A 20,947-nucleotide genomic window follows, 5' to 3' on the forward strand; every position below is an offset into this window, starting at 1 on the left:
ACTTAAACCTTCCAAATCACTTTTACATCACTTTTTACAATCCTTTAACTAGACCTGGGAACTTGAGTAGAATTTGGGCTGCCTGAACATAATTTTAAGGAGTTAGTAAGCATAATGTTATCAAAATAGTTACCTGTATTGCTATTGCGACTAAGGCTCCCCCTGGAACCACGGTCCTACTTATGCCAGGCTGTGTATAAAGAGCAAGATGTAATCCCCTAAACTTGCATCTTAAAGAATACAGTTCCTATGTAAATAAGTACTGGGATTAATTTGGTGATATCTCTGCCTGTATTTTGCTCTGAGACTACAAGCATTTTTCAGTGAGAAAGGTCACAAGACATGAAAGAAAGGCAAGATGGCTCTAAAATACAGCAGCTCTCTCTGTACCTACTCCCTTGTAATTAAGATGTTGATTTGAGGGGGGAGGGAAAACATAACACTTGGGAGTATTTTATTAATTATTTTTCAGCTTGAGTGCACAAGGTTAAACGTAGCCTCAGGCAGCTTTCAGTGATGTGACTCACATCTCCACAGTGTCAGAGCTCTTAGTGACACTAACAGGCTTGTATTTTCTGAAGAACAAACCATCCTCTGGTGTATTAATTAAGCCCAAACACATCCTGCAGAGAAACAATGCAAAACCATAAGAAGTTTTGCATGGTAAGTTTAATGCCTATAAAACACGTGGTTTGACAACTGCTGAGCATGAAATCTCTCATTAATCCCCAGAATGTGGACAGCATGGATAAGAGCTGAGTGTTTTGCCACTGCAACCACATCTTCAGTAAGCAGAGGTGCTGGTCATGGGGAGCACTGGCCTCCTCCACGTGAAGACAGCCAACAGATGACCTGTTTACTTCCAATCACAGCAGTGCTTTCTGCTAATTTCCTTAGGTATCCAGGTGGGATTTTGGGGCATTTGTAAACATTGTGTTAGAGCTGTTTACAGAAAAACACAGCTACATACTGTGTTTTGAATTGTCACTATTATTTTGTCCATGTTTTCCAAACACGTACAGAAAAAAAAAAAAAGTATTTTCTTTGCCCACAAAAAAAAAAAAAACAAACAAACACCCCAAAACCAAATAAAACCCACAACCAAAAAAAACCCCAGAACTCAAAACAGTTTGCTCTTTCATGTGGTAATGCTGCTGAAGTGCCTCAGAAGAGCTGTAGCTCAGTTATTGCCTGTCTCTGGTTCCCTCTTCAGTCCAGTCCATACCCAGTGCTACCACAGCTGCTGCATGACCCCAGTCCATGCTCATGAGCTCTCATGAGTCCTGTCCTGTGCGTCTGGAGGACAGAACACAGGGCATCATGGAGGATTAAGTCTGCTGAAATAAATTGTCTAAGGGGAAACAAACTTTTCCAGTTTGAAAAAAAAGCTTAGTAACTACATCTTTTATCTGCCAGGTTTCCTGTATGCAGGCTCACAAGTTGATAATTCTAAAATCAAGGTATCGTGGTAAATAGACACATCTAGAAATTCTGCTGATGAAAATAGGAACAAAAAAACTTACTGTATCAAAATTAAATTTGATAAAAAATTAATTCCCTGTATTAGAAATGCCTTTTTGACAATTTATAGAGACTCTCAGAAAGAACAGATAACAGTAGCTTTGTCCCCAGTGTTAATCTTCCTTTCTTTTAGGGTTCTGAGAAGCACACCATTTTTGATATTTTGTAAATTTTAATTGAGACATTTTCTGATTTCTATATTTCTAGCACTAAATTATAAAGTTTCTTTCCTCTTCCCCCATTGTAAAATTTGACACTGTTGGAGAAGTTTGGAAAACAGACTATCAGAGGGCTCCGCTTTGCATTTGTGTTGACTTGCATTTCAAAAGCTGAAGAAAGCCTGAAAAGTTGCAGAGAGGTGAAAAAGGAAAAGCAAGCAGGGATAGCTAAAATCAAATCTAAACTTTTATGCTTTGCATGCATATTTATCAAGCAGCATTTCTCCTGAAACCTTAAAATTCTTAAAAAAAAAAAAAAAAAAAAAAAGATATTGTGAAGGAAAGAGACAACATAACCTGATACTTCAGAAAGACCTCTCAGATATCTCTCTCAGGTGGTTACTTCCACAGCTGGTTTGTAGCTCTAAGGGTTCAAATTAATCTGGCAGAAACAAACATATTACGGGATTAGTAACAGAGATCATTACTGGTGCAGAGAGCTAGAAGTTCTTTCACTGAGGTTCTGCAGTGTTCACTCAAGTTGATGTGCTCTTCAACCATCTATTGAAACTGAACAAAATGATAAGAATATTTATCCAGTTAAGTTCCCAAGCACAAAGAGCCTAAATTATCAAGAACTTCATGCAGACCTGTTTCACCTAATTCTCTGATCATTTGCACGCTTGGCATGAACTTGTGAGAGAAGGGAAAAACATGGTGTCTAGCTCAACTTTTGTTCATTTTTCTCAGTAAGCTGCATTTTTGATCTGATGACACATAACCATGTACTTATGTCCCTGGGTTCAGTGCCTCATAGCACAAACAGGTTTGCCTCGGGACTGAATCCTTACTCACTATTTACACACTCTTCTATAACCATTTTCTAGGTTTGAAGATTCAAAGAGTCTACAGTTTTTGCCATGACATCTACCATTTCTACTGGAGTTTGTAGTCATCATCTTGATTTGCAAGCAAACCACACAGAACTAGATCTGGGTTATGCTGAATGGTTTCATACTTAAATTATATAGTGAGATTACTTTTTGCAAGTGGGATGGTATGGCTAGAAAATTTAATTAATAAATAAATCCCATTCCGTATACTATTGCAAATCTCACATTTTTGTGGCCAAAAATGGATAATCCCTTTGAACTGATTTGCTTAGGTAACTGAAATAGATATTTGTTTCATTCAGATAAAATCCAAACCAGATATCAGTAGGTATGTATGTTTTATAGAATACATGTACATGCAGTGATGTAATTCAGAGCCATATAGAGATAAAAAGTGTAACTTTGAAAAAGGATGGATAGAGGTAGTGTAGTACAAATGCCATAACATCTGTAAAAACTCACAGGTCAGTATTCTACAGGGAACCTCTCCACATCTCCTGTTTCTCTGCAAAGTCCAATTCTTTCCATCTCTTTCACATACTTCATAGCAGCTCCCTCAAGTGGCCATAGAACAGAGCGTTATCACTGCAACCCACATCAAAGCCACCCACAAGTACCATATGGGTCTCTTTACCTTTAGGGATCTGCGTTTCATCACTTGTACAGGGTTAGGAACGATGCAAACACAATTTGAGATGTTTTGGATGCGAAGTCAGAGTATGATGGGCAACTGCAGTAAAGAAATACAGGACAAGAATAAGAGGAACAGACAGAACACATATCAGAAAACAGATGAATGGATTGACTTCTTTAAAATATTTTCTATGTTTTTTTGTTTGTTTGTGGGTTTTTTTTTTTTTTTTTTTTTTTTTTTGAGTGATTTAGTTCAGGATGCTTGCTGGCCTGCTGGCCTCCACTGTAAAGATCATTTTCCCATAAATATATTTAAAGAAACTTTTCCTTTACAGAATGCTGGAATAAAAAGCAGAGCAGGCTCCAAATAAATAAGTGCACAGGTAGGTGTTGTATTTCATATACACGGGTTTTAATTGAGGTTAAATTTCTAAAGTCTCCCAGTGAAATACAGCAGAGATCTTCAGATCTCAGTGGTGGCGTGAGGAAAGCCAAACTTTTCTATTTCCTTGCATATCTCCTTAGGTAACGGCTCACCTGAAGGACAAGGATTTGCTTCTAACCCCATCTCTTATAGACCTTTTTTTGGGATGTTGGAGGAATTTACTCCACTCTTCCAAAAACTCCTACTTTTTCTGTGTTATTTTCAAATATATACTTGCTCTGATAGCTTTGGATCCTGGAAAGAGCCAATAAATAATAACTAATCTGCAGTTCAAACAAAGGAATTGTACAGATTGATTTATGGAGGGAAAAGGCTTAAAATTCAGAGCCCTGGGAAATATAAACATTGTTCTAAAAACAAAAGAAAGAATATGCTTCACACATAGTGATTACCTTTGCTTCATTAAAGTCAGAGCAACTATGACAATTTTTGAATGTTGAAGAGGTGATTTGTCTACCACTAGGAAGTACAAATTTCCCTTTAGTTTTGCCCTGGATTTTTTAGTACCTCGAGTAGAACCATTCCACCCACCCCCCCCCCCCCCAGGTGGCTTTCAATTAATCTATTTCCCTCAATAATTATATTTTTCTTGACAAGTGATAAAGCAAAGTTCTGTGTAGTCAGGTAAATTGTCTCAGGTTCTTAAACTAACTTAGGTTGACTTTTAGCCAGTGGTTTTCAGTCTTTTCTGACTTGCAAACTCCTAAAATGTTTCAACAGAGATGCAACCTCTCTCCTCCCCACAGAAAAGAAACTTAGACTCCTAACAATAGTTTTTTCTCCACTGTGTAACACAGATTTCTTTATCCAATGTTGAAACCAACTGCTACATACTATCTAGCAGTCTGCAGTATAAACATATGTCTGTTTTCTGAAAATGAACTCACGGTTTTAGGCCTTTGAAAAATACATCTGGGTCTACCTTATGAAACATGAATGTATTGTATTTTCAAGCCTTGGAGCCTGATTATGGCAGCATAAACCCGTTACATCAATAGAGCTGACAGATCTGCTCAGGTGTAAAACCAGATACAAATTAATCCCTTTGTTCTCACAGTCCTTGTTGTCAAATCTGTTTTCAGAGCAATCAGAAGTTAGGCTACATTAGCAACTTCAGACCATGACTTCATTTTATACACACTGATCAGATACTGAGTCTATTCTACAGACTTGTTGTGTAATGTGCAACACAAACACAGAGCTGAATTTTCTCAACAATTCCACCTTAAGACCTCATTTATTTGGTAGTTTTCCTGTGTAATATTGTGCATTACTTTCTCCACTTCTGTTCTTGCAGCAGTATCTGAATAACATGGTTTTTGTAAATAGATATTGCTTTCTCATCCAGTATAGGAATAAGCTATGCATTTTTGAAAAGCATTGCCACTCTATTACGCGTGATTCTCACCAAAGGGAGAAACAAAACACCATTTTTTTGTGCACTCACTTGTGGCCCGCATCCAGCAAAGCACTTAGCCATACATTCGCATTTCCTCCTGGACTGGGGGCTTCGCTATTGGATAACCCCAAACAATGCACAGATGCACTGGAAAGGTATGTTATCCAGCACCACTGTAAGTTAATCATAGCTACTTATGGCTGATTTAGACAACTGGAATATGACAATTATGTGATGAAATGGAAATATCCTTTACGCGATTATCTTATAGAAATCCAAAGGCTAAGGGGCTCAGGGACTCTGTTCTTAATGGAGGTATGTAACAGGCAACAGGATAGCCTCAAAGCACGACAATTTTCTGATAACAGAAAATTGCTTTACATGTGGCACTTCTTATGTTCCCCACTTATCACATTTTAGAAATTAAAGCATTTAATGAAAACCACTGGACTATAAATTGGTGCCTTCAACATCTAGCTTTTTTCATTCACAGTACGACCCGCTCATTATATCCCATTAAAAGGGTAAACATGACAAGATAATGGATTCATTTTGGTAGCAGCCATACACTTTGATTTTTTATTATTTCTACTTTGCTGGCAGAATAGACTCACATTGAAAAATCCAAGAGCTCTTTTCAGTTGCTAATCTATGAATGGCTAGACCCTCAGGTTCTGCAATTAATATTTAAAGACAACAGAGAAATTACTCACTAGACAAGCAGGCATTGGTCAGAGATGTTTTATTTGTTTGTGGTTGTGTTTTGGGTTTCTGATTTATTTTTATTTTTTTCAAAGTTTAGTTTTGCTCACTAAATATGTTTTTCTAATTTAATTTTTCAAATTATTTCAATCTAAACCTCTAAATTTGAACACCTCTGAAGTTGGTGGTCTGAATTTATACTGAAACCTACACCTAACCCTTGTCAATAGCCCAGATCCATTTGCCAGGTGAACTAAAAGCACTACTTTTCTATCTGAGTGATTTAAATGCATCACTGAATAATCATATTTCTGGTCCACATGCACAAATTTGTATCTACTTCATTGGGATTTATTAGCACAAGTTCATGTTTTGTATTCATGTGTATTCTAATGCAAAAGAACAAAGTAAGCAAAATGCTGAGAATGAGCAAAATGTTGAATACAGAAAAATAAATAAATAAATAAAAAGGGTAGTTTTTTTGACCCCTCAACTTAAAGACTGTTTTTAAGGTATAGCCTCAGCATTCTATCCATCAAAGGAAACAAAAGAAAGAAGCAGAGGGAGAGAGAAAGCACCTTTTAAAGCTCCTGAAGCTTTCATTGAATCAATGATTCAGGATATCGCATTCTCTCTTCTGCTTGCTCTGAAATGAAGGAGAAACAATGAGCAGATTTCCATCAGTTAAACAGATGCTTTTTGCATGCAGACTTTTCTGTGTGTAATGGTAGCTTCAACATTACAATTAGCTTTGTGTAATCTGATGCTAGACATATAAGCATAGGGCTCATTAAATGTCTTTCCTGTAAAAAATAAATAAATAAATAAATAAATGGACATTTTAAGGTAAAAAAGACTCCCATAAAATTAGGTTTCTAAAGATACTTCACTTAGCACAGGACTGCATTGGCAGTAAGGTTTTAATTGCTCAAAACCCAGTATTTCCAAGTTGTCAAAATTATTTGCATTAATTGCCTGTTTAGACAGACCAATAAAGCTTCTGTACTAGCACATTGTGTACCCAGTTGTGATTAATGGTATGGTTGAACTTCATATGTCTTCCTGTAATATGATTAAGAGGAATAGGCTATTAGATAAAGTTCAGAACAAAGATAAATGCACCTTTTTAGTGAAACTTCAAGTCTTAGCATAATTATTTATTTAAAAGGCACTGGGAAAAAAATACTCTTCAGATCAGCTCTTCGGAGATGCATATTGGTCTAAATCCCTATTTAGGTTGATTTACATCATAGCAGAATATGGTTTCATTTTTCATACTTACAGTAGAAGCCAGCGCCAAACCTTTTCCTTTACTTCTGTGTAAATAAGATGCAGCTCCATCAATGCAAAGAGATTAATATTTTGTGCTTCACAGTACCTAAGTCTTTCCATAATGAAGCTCAACAATAAATTCTGCTGAACTTATCTTGCCTGTAATTTCTTATGTAGCTAATTAAACAGCAATAGCTTTTGTATATGCAAAGAGCAAGATGGGATGACTGCAAACAGATGTAGAAAATTTGCTTTACTGGCCAGTGAAATTATTCCCTGGGAGAGGAAACAGGGAGGCATTTTTGTATTTTGGCATTTTTGTTGTTGCTCTTTGCTTTTTTAAGCCATCATTACACAGGTGGGGTGTTGAAATTGCTGGAAAACAACTTCAACTGATAGAATAATAAAAGCATTCTTGATCTCAGGCACAGTACCTGTTGTACATCTCTGACCAGGTTTAGCAGTAGTTCAGTGGAGGGGAATTTAATTTATAATTCCTTTTCGGAAAACCATGCTTTCTTCTTCAGCCCCTACTCTGTTGGCTGCAATACCCCTAGCCTGGTCCAGCTTGGAAGGCTAGCAAGAAATTTTAAACCCTTCTGGTTGTTTAACCTACAAAAGTGAAGGATTCATTACTTTAGAAAGACAGTAGGCCACTGGGAAAGCTCAGAAAGAAGAGCAGTGCTGTTTAGAGTGAAAGGTGGCTGTCTATGGGATAGCAGTGAATATGCTTAGGCTGGAAGGGGGAAACAAGTAAGACTACAGAATGCGTTTTAACAGCAACCAGCAAAATTATTCTGGCATTATGACTTTTTCACCTGATACATGCTGATACCAAAATAGGAGAGTATGGACGTGAAGGCATTACACCTACATTTTACACACGTGCTTGTAGTAGGCTACAGCAGGGCTATTGTTCCTCTGGATATTTCCAGACAATTTATTTCTGCCTAAAAGTTTCATACTTGGGGATTTTAAACATCTGCCTAGGTGGTTGGGTGAGCAGAAATGACTAGTTTCTCTCTCTAGAAACCCCAGCTCCCCTTTGCCCATCCTTAGCCCTCCTTCATCTTATTCTTTTAAGAAAACAGATAATTTACTATGAGCATGTTCAGTGTCCGTTCAGTAGGAGTTGTTTTTTTTTTCCATATCGGCTGGAAAACACACAAACAACTACAATTAAAATAAAGTTAAACCACATAAAGCTACTTGATATCAATCATTAGGAATGCACCAGAACATGCTATGTCCTATGTACTTAACATGCCATGGAATAGCAAAACTAGTAAGCCCACAATCACAATATTCAGGTGGTTTATCCTCTGCTGTAATTTGGAAAATATTTTTATCAATATTGTCACAAATTAAATTTTCAACGCTGCAGGAAGGTACTAATAGCAATAGTGTGCTCATAGTCTTTAAATAGTTTTTTCAAATTGTTGCACTGCTGCACGTTACGTATAGTGACCTGAAAATTCAGATCCTTTGTGTTGTTTTTTCATAGCTACAAAACTTGCTTCTCTTTTGAGAGTTAATAGAGAAGTGTCTTCTCTGCTGGTAACAAATGCAAAGTGTCTGGGGAAGTTTTGGCAATTTCACTTCATGAGATTTTTCACCAAAGTTTTAAATGCATATATCTGAAAACTCTTTTGCATTATCTTTAAAGGGTTTCTGAAATGCATTCATGAAGGAAGGAAAAAAAAAAAGGAACTAATTTAACTAAAAGACAAATATACTTCAACCAAGGTAATAAAGACCAGATTCTTACTCTTAGATGGGTAAAAAAAAGGCTTTCTTTTCATGAAAATAATGTTGTTTAATATTTCACAACTTTCTTATTCACAATAAAAATTCAAGCCCAACAAAGAGCTATTAAGTTTCTGCAAACTACAAAAGTGGGATACAGTCCATCCTTCAAAAGCAAAGTGTCATCATGTTCAATAATGCTAATGTGATGACAATGATCAGCAGTTGATTAAAACTACATATATATCTCTGTAATGCTTTCAACATTTTAATCCACATATTTCTGTTAGGGTACTAAATGTTAATATATAACTCCTCACAGTATATTCAAATAACAATTAGTAATCCAATATTTCTAAGTGACCAGAACTGACCCCACATAAATATAGAAAATAAAGAATAAAATATGTTTAGGCAAGTGAATTTTACAGAAAGAAGAAAAAAGAGGCAATTAAAGGCAATATTAAACTTTAGCCCATGGACAGCAATAGCTGTTGAAACAGGCAGGAAGGATAATGAAGGAGAAATGTTTAAAGAACCTCATGAATAGGAAAAGCTTTTAATTACTGCTTATATTGACCTACTACGTGACATCAGCTAGGACCCTACAAGGAGAAGGACACCTGATCGGACACCTGCTGATTTCAGTGGACCAGCGCGCAAGCTCAGCTGCTGTAGAGAGTATGGGGATCGAGACAGGGAGCAAACCGAGGAACAATAAGCCCCACCAAGATAGTTTTGAGTTTGCAAAACATTACATCATCTGATGAAGCCTGAGATGTGCTGATCACTGGAAGCACATATTTAGCCTTTGGTAGCCTTTAATTAGCAGTTAGTATCACCTTTGAAGCTAAGCAGACCTGCTAACAAAGCCAGCCAGGGACCAAGAAAGTCTGTTGACTCTGACCTCTGTGTACCCAGACAGTCACCTATGCTACCTCAACAAGGTAGCTGAGCTGACCAGCTGACCAGCTTTATTGCACAGGTCATATATTTAATTCAGTCAAGAGCCTGACTGTGGCAAAGGCACTTCTGGAAAGATGCTGAGATGTGCGAAAATGTCAAAAGACTGAAAATCTAATTCCTCTCTTTCACTGGTTTGACTCTTATTGTTACAAATGTCACCTTTATTTCTAATCTACATTTATTACCTTTTACTTTATCTCTTCCATCTATGTAACCATGTTGGAATCTGCTTCACTAAACTGTTTTACTTTCTCTCTTTCAACTGTTCATTGCCACTGTTCTTTCCCATGTCTTGCAGTAAGCAAGGAGGAAAACATTGCATATCTCAGTATGAGGGAACTCCAAGAGCTTAATCCCCTCAGGGTTACTGCAGAAAGAGAGGTGTATTTTTTCTCCCCCAGAAAGGCACCTCGTCCTCTTCTTCTCTGTCCACTACTCTATGACCAACACTCCTGAATACAGCTACTGAGGCTACAAGAACCAATACAAAAACAAACAAACAAACAAAAAATTAGAAAAATAAAAAATTGACCACTGAAATCAATTAATCTTTTTTTTTTTTTTTTAAATAATCTATCTGCATAATCTAGAAAGCTTTAGTCCCAATTTCATATTTTCTTCTTATGAAGCTAGCTGTTACAGTTCATTTCATACTAAACACTAGCTTTTCCCTTCCTCTTCTTTCATAACGAAATACAGCCAACAGAGGAGGAAATTTAAGGGAAAAAAAAAACTGGCTGAAACAGGAAAAAAAAGTAATTCTCCTTTTTGAGAAAACAAAACCACCAGCACCAATAAAATTCAAATGTCATCTCAAGTTAGGCACATAGGATTGAGCTATCAATCACAGAAAAAATTATGCTTGCATCTGCATAGTAGAAAAACACATTTCATCAATTTAAGACCATAAACAATCCCACAATCCCTCCCAGCCATTTGTCTCCATGCTCTTTACTGGATTTAGTATGATGAAACCAAAGGATATTTTGGGGAAAGCATATTTTTCTAAGTTTATTTTAGGACATCTAAACAGGAGTATTGCTGCAGGATGTGTGAAATAATTCTTCTATTCTATTTACTGTAAAGAGCTGCAGCTCTAGAATTCTGTTCAGTTTAGGGAATAATATCTTAAAGACACAGAACTACTAGAAAGATGCCAGAAGAAAATCACAAAATTATTGCAGGTCTAGAGAACATGACCTCTGAAGAAAGACCTTAAAAACTAGCGATGTTTAGCATGAAGTTGGACAGGGTAAATCTTGAGATAAATGAAAGGTACTTGTGAAGAAGATACCTCTGTTCTTTTTATAAGATGAAATCTCAAGCCAGAAAGATTGAGGTGAGTTAGTAGGAAAATCTTCTGAACACTGAAACACTGGAGGCAAACATTTGTCAGGATTGATTAGATAAAGATGATCTTGTTCTGAAGCAAAGGAATTGAGAAACTGATCTCTTAAAATACTGTCCAGTCCTATTCTCCTATTTTTGATCCTATCTCTTTCCTATCAGCTCGATGAATTTTGCTGTAGCATGTGTGCTGTGACAGCCCTGTTAAAAGAGCTAAATTCTTTAAGTGCTCATTTCTAAATGTAAAATAATTTAAATCTCTTTGCATTGTATGTGTGGATTATTCTATGAAGATACTTTATCATTACTGTGTTACATGAACATTCACAGGTGTCAAATTTTGACTATATGGGTTTCTGATTGATTATACAGTTATAACATTTATAATGAATAATCACGTGAGACTGGCTATTACAAGGGAAGAAGAAAGGATTTTCAGCTTTTGAGAAACAACTAGAAGAACAAATGAAAATGGGGAGAAAATTATTTTATGACATGAGAAGAATATTAAAAAGTAAATGACCAGATAACAGATCAACCACAACCACGCACTTTAAGAAAGGAGGTACCAGCCAGCACCTTTTTATCTTACTTTTATGCACACTGCTTTGCATAGTACTAATAGGAAACAACAGGAGTGACAGCACTAACAGCTGAAAAATGAGCTTATAACCAAGCAAAACATTGTCTTAGCACTGAGATAAAGCTGTAAAGCCATGTTCGCAGAAGAGATCCAATGACTTGATTGTTCGTTCTTTGAGATGTTAAATCTGGAAATATTAAACAAAATTAGCTGTAAGAGTGCTTCTTCAGCCTTTCAGTTTTCTTAGCAAATAGCTGTGCTCCAGCCCAGAATATCTAAATTAGCCTCAAGGAGTCTACTTGCAGAAATATAGAGCTCTCTGCTGGCTAATTTATCTCAGGTTAATTAGCTCAAAGGTAGCCTGCTTCTGATATTCAATATACTCAAACACTAAACAGTGACATCTTGTAGGGTAGACATAACCTTACAGTATTAAAAACATTGCCAACCTGATCTAAAAAACACAATCAGACTTCAAAACACAGGTTTGGTAGATTTATCAAAAGCAAGGCATTCCAGTTCTGTCTAGAAAGTAGTGCTCTCCTTCCATTTCTGATTCTGTTACCTCTTTTATGAGTTCAACTACTATTTCTTGTAGCCAACTTTATAACGAAACAAGTGCAAATTCTTGAAGGTTTATCTGCTGCAAATTACAGCTGGGTGATATTACTGTATCTTATGAAGAATCCTTTCATTCTGATAAGAAAACAAAACTCTGACTAAATACAAGCGCAGTACTCAGAAGCATTGTATGATTGCAGTATATTAGGCACTAATACTGCTGAAATGCTGACCCAGAAAAAATATCCACATTATTCACATTGTGTTCCATGCTATGCTATCCAAGCAATAAATATTTTCTCATTTGCAGTATCAGATGTGATTCACTAATCTAGAAAATTAGATTTCTAAAAGAACACGGATTACACTTGCCAAGTACCAAAAATCTATCAGAATCACTCCATTCTTTTTAATAAACTTTCTCTGTGCTGAAGCAATAGAGAAGGAATCAATATGATGTAAAAAAAATAAAAATTAAAAAAAAATAAAAAAATCCCTGTTATCATTCATTTATTCAAATGGCGACCTTAGTCTTAATTAAACTAGAACTGCAGAGACCCAACGGGAGCTCATATGCATAAGTCCTACAATTACTTATTTATTATTTTAATTAATTATTTATTATCAAGAGTACTTTTTAAAAAGCTTGCTGAAGTATAATTAAAGTTATGATAGACTCAGAACGAAAAGTGAACGTATAGAACATTTTCCATACATCAAACTGAAGTCAGAATGATTTTGGTGCTTGTTAACGTATAAGCAATTCTATTTCTCTACAAGTGCAAATAGACAGTTACAAACACACTCAAGGAGAGTGAGAAATCATGGAGAAAATGAAGGAAGTAGAGATAGGAAACAAACAACTCTCTAGTTTGATGATACACCAGCCAGGCTGGTGGACCTCTGAACAACAACAGCAGAGATTCAATGTGGCAGTTGTGAACTCATGATGCAAGTCCAACTACCTCCACCCACCTCCTGAGTTAAGTGGGCACAGACCTCATCAAAGCCATTTGGACTGAAAGATCCTAGCATCTTCTGGTGATCAGGGACGCTTCAGAGGTGATTATATATTCAACATCAAAGTTGCCACAACAGTTTTTGTTATTTGGGTGCTGGTGCAAATCTGGCCTAAGATGACACTAAAGCCAACATTGTCATTGTCTACATGAATTGAGTCTGGTTTATGCTGTTTTTAAGCTAGCTACCCACTGATGCATTCTCACTATAGCATGGTCAAACCACATTACAGCTCAAGAAAGATTATTATTCTAACAGATTAGTCCAGAAATATCAATCCACTGCTTTCCTCAAACATTAAACCTACATTGACTCTAATTAAAGATGAAGCCAGCTGTTGTCCTTGGATGTGCACAGATGTGTGATAATCATTGCCTATACTGCACACTGTGTACAGATGTAAAGACAAGTGTATTTAGCCAGATGGCCTACTGAAATTTATAAAAGCAGCTTCCCTTGGGATCAGACTGTTACCAGACCAAGCAAGAAGCTGTGTTTTGCTGTGGAGTTGAGTGAAGAGTAAGGGAGAGTGCAAAATATGTTTCAGTGAACTGTTTGCAGCCATTTCTTTTCTTGTTTAACATTCAGTACAACCACACAGAGTTACTCAAAACCTTCATCTTTCCATGTTTATGACTTAAAACATACACCATCAAACCCACAGACTGCTACTGGACTTTCTGATCCTGTCCTACTTCAAATTTACAAGGCCGAAGGTAAAAATGTTTACTTGGGATCTGCACAGAAAAATCTCTCACAGAAAAGTTTGCTGAAATATCTACAGCAGGGCAAACTCAAAGGTGAATCTTGCAGCTGTGCTGCACATACATCACTGACTATCAGAAAAGCTAAAAAGCTTTTTTCTTTTTTTTTTTTTTCTGCTTGCAGTGATCAGATACTAAAGGAAAAACATACTGAGCTATTTATATTGTGTCTTCTTCCACCATTAAAAAGTCTTTGTAATAATTAATACTGTCAAATTTAGTCTGAATATTCACATAAGGAATGACATGACAGTCTTTTCTATCTGAAGGAAAAGGACATAAAGGTAGAGCAGAGCCCAAGCTTGCTTAAGGTAATTGGCACAGAAATCATAACATCTCTTTGTGTTAGGTGTCAAGACATACCAAGAAGACAGGAAAGAAATGGATGAGGCTGGTGATGGCAAGCAAAGTACATGCTCTGTACCAGGCCCTGGTTAGTACAGAATATTTTTAGCTTATGAACTTTACTGAAATGTTTGAACAAAACAAGATAAGAAATCAGCCCTGTCTGGTTTGCAAGATTTTGATGAACATATGGTACATCCTTCTGGTGAACAAATCAGGTTTATGGCCACTTTCTCAGGTGGTCTCTAGGAATATTCTTTCTTAGATTGCACTCAGTTTTTGCTGGAGGAGAGTTTTCTTAAAAACAACAACAAAACAAAACAAAACAAAAAAAAAACACAACCTCATAAATGAAAGGATAGTACATTGATGAATACTGAAGAAACATCTTAAGACTTAGTAGTGGGGAGAAAAAAAATCTACTGGCTCAGAAGGGAGAGTCAACATGAGATAATGGAACTGGTTATTTTCCAGTTCTATCTTCCATGGTTCTATATTACAGTTCCCAGATATGGTGACAATGAATTAAATCTTGTCTTCTCACTAAATCTGATTTGGATTTGCAGTTTCCTTTCCTTGTTATAATCTGTGCCTCAAGAATGAATTGACTAATACTTCCTCTATAATGGCAAACTATATTACATCAGTCTTTTCTAGGCTATTTAATTGTTTTGCTGACATTTGCAACAGCAAAAGAGGTAGATGCAAGTGAACACTCAACAAAGTATGGGGAAAATGCACCAGATAGTGCCATAGCTGGTACCAACAAACACTGGCATATAAAAGTCTGATGAATAAGGCTGTGCTGAGATAAGAATTATTTGGTATTACATTTTATCAAGCTACTTTCAAGTAGCTGCTGACAACTAAAGTATAATATTTATGATTCTCACCTGCCTGTCTACCCATAAATATATAGACCCATGTTTTAATCTTTCAAATGTCAATTATTTGTTGTTGTTGTTTTATATATATATATAATTCAAAGTATTGATAAATACCAGTAGTCAAAGGTAATTTAAAACAATAAGATTAAAACATATAATTAGCATGTTTTCAATATATATATTTATCATTAAGATTTCTCTTAATCATTAAGAATGCAGCTTTTACTACAAACTTTTATGTCAAACCCATATCACTGAATTGTCTGCTTCTGCAGTATCACTCCAGCAACATACATGTATTATTTCACAGTTATAACAAGGCCTAAGGTACATTGAGCTTAAAGAGAAAGGACTGTTTGTAGTACATTATTAGATGGAGCCCTTTCAAGGATCCTGAGACATTTTAATGGAACACAGGTACAAATTAATCGTGGTCAGCAAGACTCTCAAACAGCAAAGACAGACATCTGATAAGCAGTTTAAGATTTAACAGCTACCTCAGAGAATTTCTGAGTATTACATAGAGAACTCATCTTCCAAACATCGCATCTTAAACAGAGATAGAAAAAAACATGCATATGGATATTTACTTTTCCAATAAAAAGGGAATAGATTGATATTCCCAAGCTTGAAATTAACCTTAAAAGAAATTTCTCTCTTATACCTGCTGTCCTAACCACTGATTTTTAAAAAAGCAGTAGATTTTCTTGGCTTTGGTGACAAGGTGAACTGGTTAGATTGAAGATGAGGCAGAGGAAAACTACCGAATTCTGCATATAATTCTGTGTTAAAAAATATATATATATAAATAAATAAATAAAAGGCAGCATGCAGAAACCTCCAGTTCCTGTTTCTGAAAAAGAGAAAATACTTTCCCTTCTTGGTCTTGACTGAGAGCTCTTTTATGGCAATGATAGTTTCATGACAAGATTAGGTAAACTGTAATGGAGAAACTGTAACTGAGTTTGTGTGCATTGACTGGGCATTTGAGCACAATAATGGCTGGGAGGTTTACTCATCCTCCTTCCCCTTTCATATCAACAGAGCAACCAAGCACTCTGTAATCTCTTATAAGAGGTGAATTCAAAGGAAACCAGATTTTAGCCAACAGAGGTAAAAGCTCAGAAGCCCTTTATCTAACTTAATAGAATTTTCTCAGTTCCTGTAGCAAAGAAACGCTCTTTCCTGTGTCAGTGAGTACCCTATACTAGAATGAAACAGTTTTTATATTAACTTTTATAAAAGCCTAGACCCTAAAACCTGCTGCCTTGCATTCCGCACTTTGCCCTTCTGACTAAAAGCCAGTCTGTACTGATACACAAAGATGGTGAAGAAAGGAAAGAATTCCAAAAGAGAATAATGTTATGACATCAGACTCAGATTCCTGGATGAAAAGACTTCTTACAAGAAATAATACACCAAAGAGCAAGAAGACTGTAAGATAGAGATAAGACAGAAGGAAGGTGGATTGTTGTCTTAAGACATTTAGCTTGCAAGACTTGTACAAATACACGACAACCCTTGGAACATATTGTCTGGTTGCATAGAATCCCTGGCACCTAAAACCACTAGTTAGGCCAGGATTTTCTACCTCATTTCCTTCTTTGTCTCTCCTTTTCTCTGTTATATTTGCAGTATGTCTTGGGGATTCCAACTGATTTTAAAGAAGTAACCATGTAAGGAATGATTGCTTCCCTTATGCATCTACAGGGACCTCAACTATAATCTGGATGAACCACCTGGTCTGTTTATACTAAGATAGCTTCTTGGGGTAGAAAACTTTTCAAAATCTATTTGACAGTAGATAGGTGTTTATTTGCATTACATCCATCAGACTCACTGTCTGAAGGCTTGTAACAGAGTCCTCAGAAAAGAGACTTTCAGCAGTTGTCTGAGGCATTTATGTGTGCTAGCATTCCTCCAGGGAGACAGAAGATCTGTATGTTGATTGTAGGACTATCAGAGAGACGATAGAAAGAGAATGAGGTTATTTCTCTAAAACGTGACTGTAGGTTCAGAAATTCCTGCTGTGCTTCATAAAGCTTTAAGAAATGTGATATTTATTTTATCTCCCATGGGATATCATCCAGCAGAACTATAAAACACATGGATACAAACTGAGGGAACACCACAACAGAACTCTGACTCACTACAGATTTTCAGTATAATTTCAGTATAATTGTATTTTATGTCATTAATGCTGTATTCTTTGGGAAACACTGTTCTTGCAAGAATCTTGGTTCACTTTTCTGTTAAAGAAAAAAAAAAAAAAAAAAAAAAGTAAGCTATTCCTGGAAACGGAGCAATTGCAACTTGGGAAGAAAAAAAAAAAAAGAAAGCATTGAGTAACCTCACCTTCAATACCCTGTGAAGGTAAAACTATCAGGGAGTAGTGCCCAAAGGCAGACTACGAAAATGGTGGAAGGCCTAGAGGGCAAGGTATATAAGGAGCAGCTGAGGTCCCTTGGTTTGCTCAGCCCCGAGCAGAGCAGGCTGAGGGGAGGCCTCATGGCGGCCTGCAGCTCCCTCACAGGGAGCGGAGGCTTTGCTCTCTGGGGACAGCGACAGGACCCGAGGGAACGGCATGGAGCTGGGACAGGGGAGGGTCAGGATGGGGGTTAGGGAAAGGTTCTGCACCCAGAGGGTGGTCGGGCACTGGGACAGGCTCCCCAGAGCAGCAGTCAGAGCCTTGAAGCCTGCTGGAGCCCAAGAAGTGTTTGGACAATGCTCTCAGATGTAGGGTCTGATTATTGGGTGGTCCTTTGTGGAGCCAGGAGTTGGACTTGATGATCCTTGTGGGTCCTTCCCAACTCAGGATATGTTATGATTCTGTTTGATGTGCTGTCTTCCTCCTTGGAATAGCTAACCATGAGAATCATTAAAAATGGAAATATGCTCTTATAGAAGGTATCTGGGGCATGACGTTTGGGAAAAACTGGGCTGGCAGCAGTTAGTGAGGACTGACTACCTAGGATTCTTTAGAAAGTCTGGAGTATTTGAAACTCTAAGAGACATTGCAACAAAAGTCTGCCCAACACCACTCTCTCAGCCCTGTTTTGCACATTATAACCTCGGTTTTACTGTTTACTGCTCTCAAAGGGCCTAGAAATCTGTTAAGAGGAAGCTCAAGAAGGAAGACAGATTTCTTCCTTCTGGAGGCTGTAGAATTTGTGTCCACTTCCAGTCACTTATTTCTTGCAAATAGGCAGCCCCATGTAGAATACTGTGCTCACATACTGACTTTTGTGAAGACATGAACTTTGTATTTACCTCTTCAGTAACACCTCTGAGGGACTGACTGTGAAAGAATAATTCATAACCAAGAGGTGACATGATTTTTTCTTAACGTTTTCCATAAATTCTTGCATTAAAAAGGCAGTATTTCACAGGGCAGGAACCAATTTTGAAAACAAATGATTGTATGCGTCTGTTCAAGGAAAACATCTTCCAGTGGAAAAACAATATAAGATTTTTTCATTATCTTTAAAACAGATAAGAGCTATATAATGAAAAGGTAAAACAAACAAACGAGAACACTGTCTCCCTTGGCTGTCCAAGAAGTATTATACAATGATAATGCTTGAGACTGTCTTATTCAAGGCTGCAATGGTTTCATCATCCTGCTAAGGCTTGGCAAAACAAAAAGACCATATGGTAAAGGAAGCAGCAAACATTTCAGTCCCAAGCTAAAGTGCTGCTACAGCATTAGAGAATACAGTCTTTTGGATTCCAGAATATCTCATGAAATATTCCAGAATATCTTCTGAAACACTGTTCCTGCTGTCAAAGAGCATCCCCATCCCAACCAGACCCCTAAGCTGCTCATCTCACAGCCTCTATGGTCTTATTGCAGCCCTCCCCTGAGCACTTTTTTTTTTTTTTTTTTTTTTTTACAGGTGAATTCAAGAAGAAATTATTGCAGCATTGTGAAATGCTTCTCTACCTAGTCTTATTTGCATTGTATGAGGGAGGGGGGAAATAATGACAGTTCTAGAACCTAAAATTAGTATTTCTACTTACTGGTCAATATAGAAACAATCTGGAAGCAAGTTCCACAGACAAGCTATACTACTGTGCCAATGGACAAAACATTTCATTCTTGGGTTTGGTAATTCAGAAATCAGTGGATTGCCCAACACCATCTCAGAATCTTCACCTGAATGTGACAAATATTTCCAAAGGAAGTTCTGTCACGTTACCCTGCCTGGGATGACTGGCTGGTACTTTTAGCTTTCTGATAGATCTCTAGCAGTAACAAACTGGTAACTGAGCGAGATCTCACAGAATGATGGGAAGGAGGGCAAGACCAAACTCTCAGGCTAGACATACAACAGTGACAGCTCCCAGTACTAGCAGATTAAAATAAATTACTGGGCCAGGATAATTCTGAGTACAAGTGAACACATGCTCACTATGTCCATGTTATGCTAGCATCCTTTTGTACTTACTTTATCTGTAACAAACCTAACTATGTAGACTACATTGTAAGTAGACTGTTTCAGACTTCTTTTCCTATCAATAGTAGTTGGATTCTTAATAACTACTGTTATAGCTACCATATTTTTGTCTGTATCAATGTTATTTTGTTGTTTTCTGATGTTTTTCTAATGCTGGTTAAGGTAGGATGCTCTCTAATAAAACTACAAGTTAAGCTTAAGGAGGGCAAAGATTTGAGCCTGACAATAACATTTCTGATGCACATTTTAATACAATAATTGGTAGTTAAGTAAGACAGAGTGAGTCAGTAGAATTATCGGCAGTCAGCAATATTCACTCCCTCATTTATTTCTGCATGAAATACTGAAGACAAGACTGCAGTATAAGCAGCTACCCTTTCAAAAAAGTAATTATTTCTACTGTGGTCTGTACTGCTCTGCTTCCCACTGGTAAACAGGTAAGCCAGAACCAAACCCAATGCTTCAGACAAACATTAATAACTGCTTTCCTTTGCCTCACAGCATTCACCTGAATGTTTCAGGATAACAGTTGTGCACCAAGACACAGCTCTGTCTATGCTGCCAGTTTCACAAGCTATCAAATGAAATTGCATTTAAATCCATTTCCCTTATCCCCTTATTCACTCCCATGAAGTTATCAGAATGACTTGTGTTGTATGTTCTCCTTAGAAACAGATCGTGTGATATCATTTTCCCTATATTATGAGTGAGAGGCTGAAATTTTAGTGAGGAATAATCATATTCAGATATAGAAAGAAAAGTGTGCCAAGAAAAAAAATTCCAAATCAATTTGGTTTGTGTAACAGAAAGAAGAGGAGAAAGAGAGATGGGCTAGGGAAAGATTTTGGAAAAATAAAATAAAATTGAGAATTCCTCCCTCAAAGTTAACTAAAAAGGTGCCAATCTGCCACATACTGAAATCATCTCTCATGTTTATTCAAGATATGTGCTAATTTTATCACTACCAACCTGACCTAATATGTTTGGCTATTTATATATATTTTGTTGAAAATTATTCTGTTAAGTTTCTTGCTCACGGTTATTTTTCTAATGCAGATGAATGGAGTATTTCAGAACAGAAGCCACTTAATACAGAAATAGTAGCTGGATGACAGTAATGGCACTTATAAAATGGGTGCTAACTCATGGTACGTCATGTTCATGTTCTCTATGCTAGTCTGAACAGTGGATACATCAGGAAAATATTATCTCATCACTTGAAAGCATACATCAGGTTAAAGGATGAAA

This window comes from Netta rufina, assembly GCF_964035555.1.
Source record: "Netta rufina genome assembly, chromosome: 7".
Taxonomy (NCBI): Eukaryota; Metazoa; Chordata; class Aves; order Anseriformes; family Anatidae; genus Netta; species Netta rufina.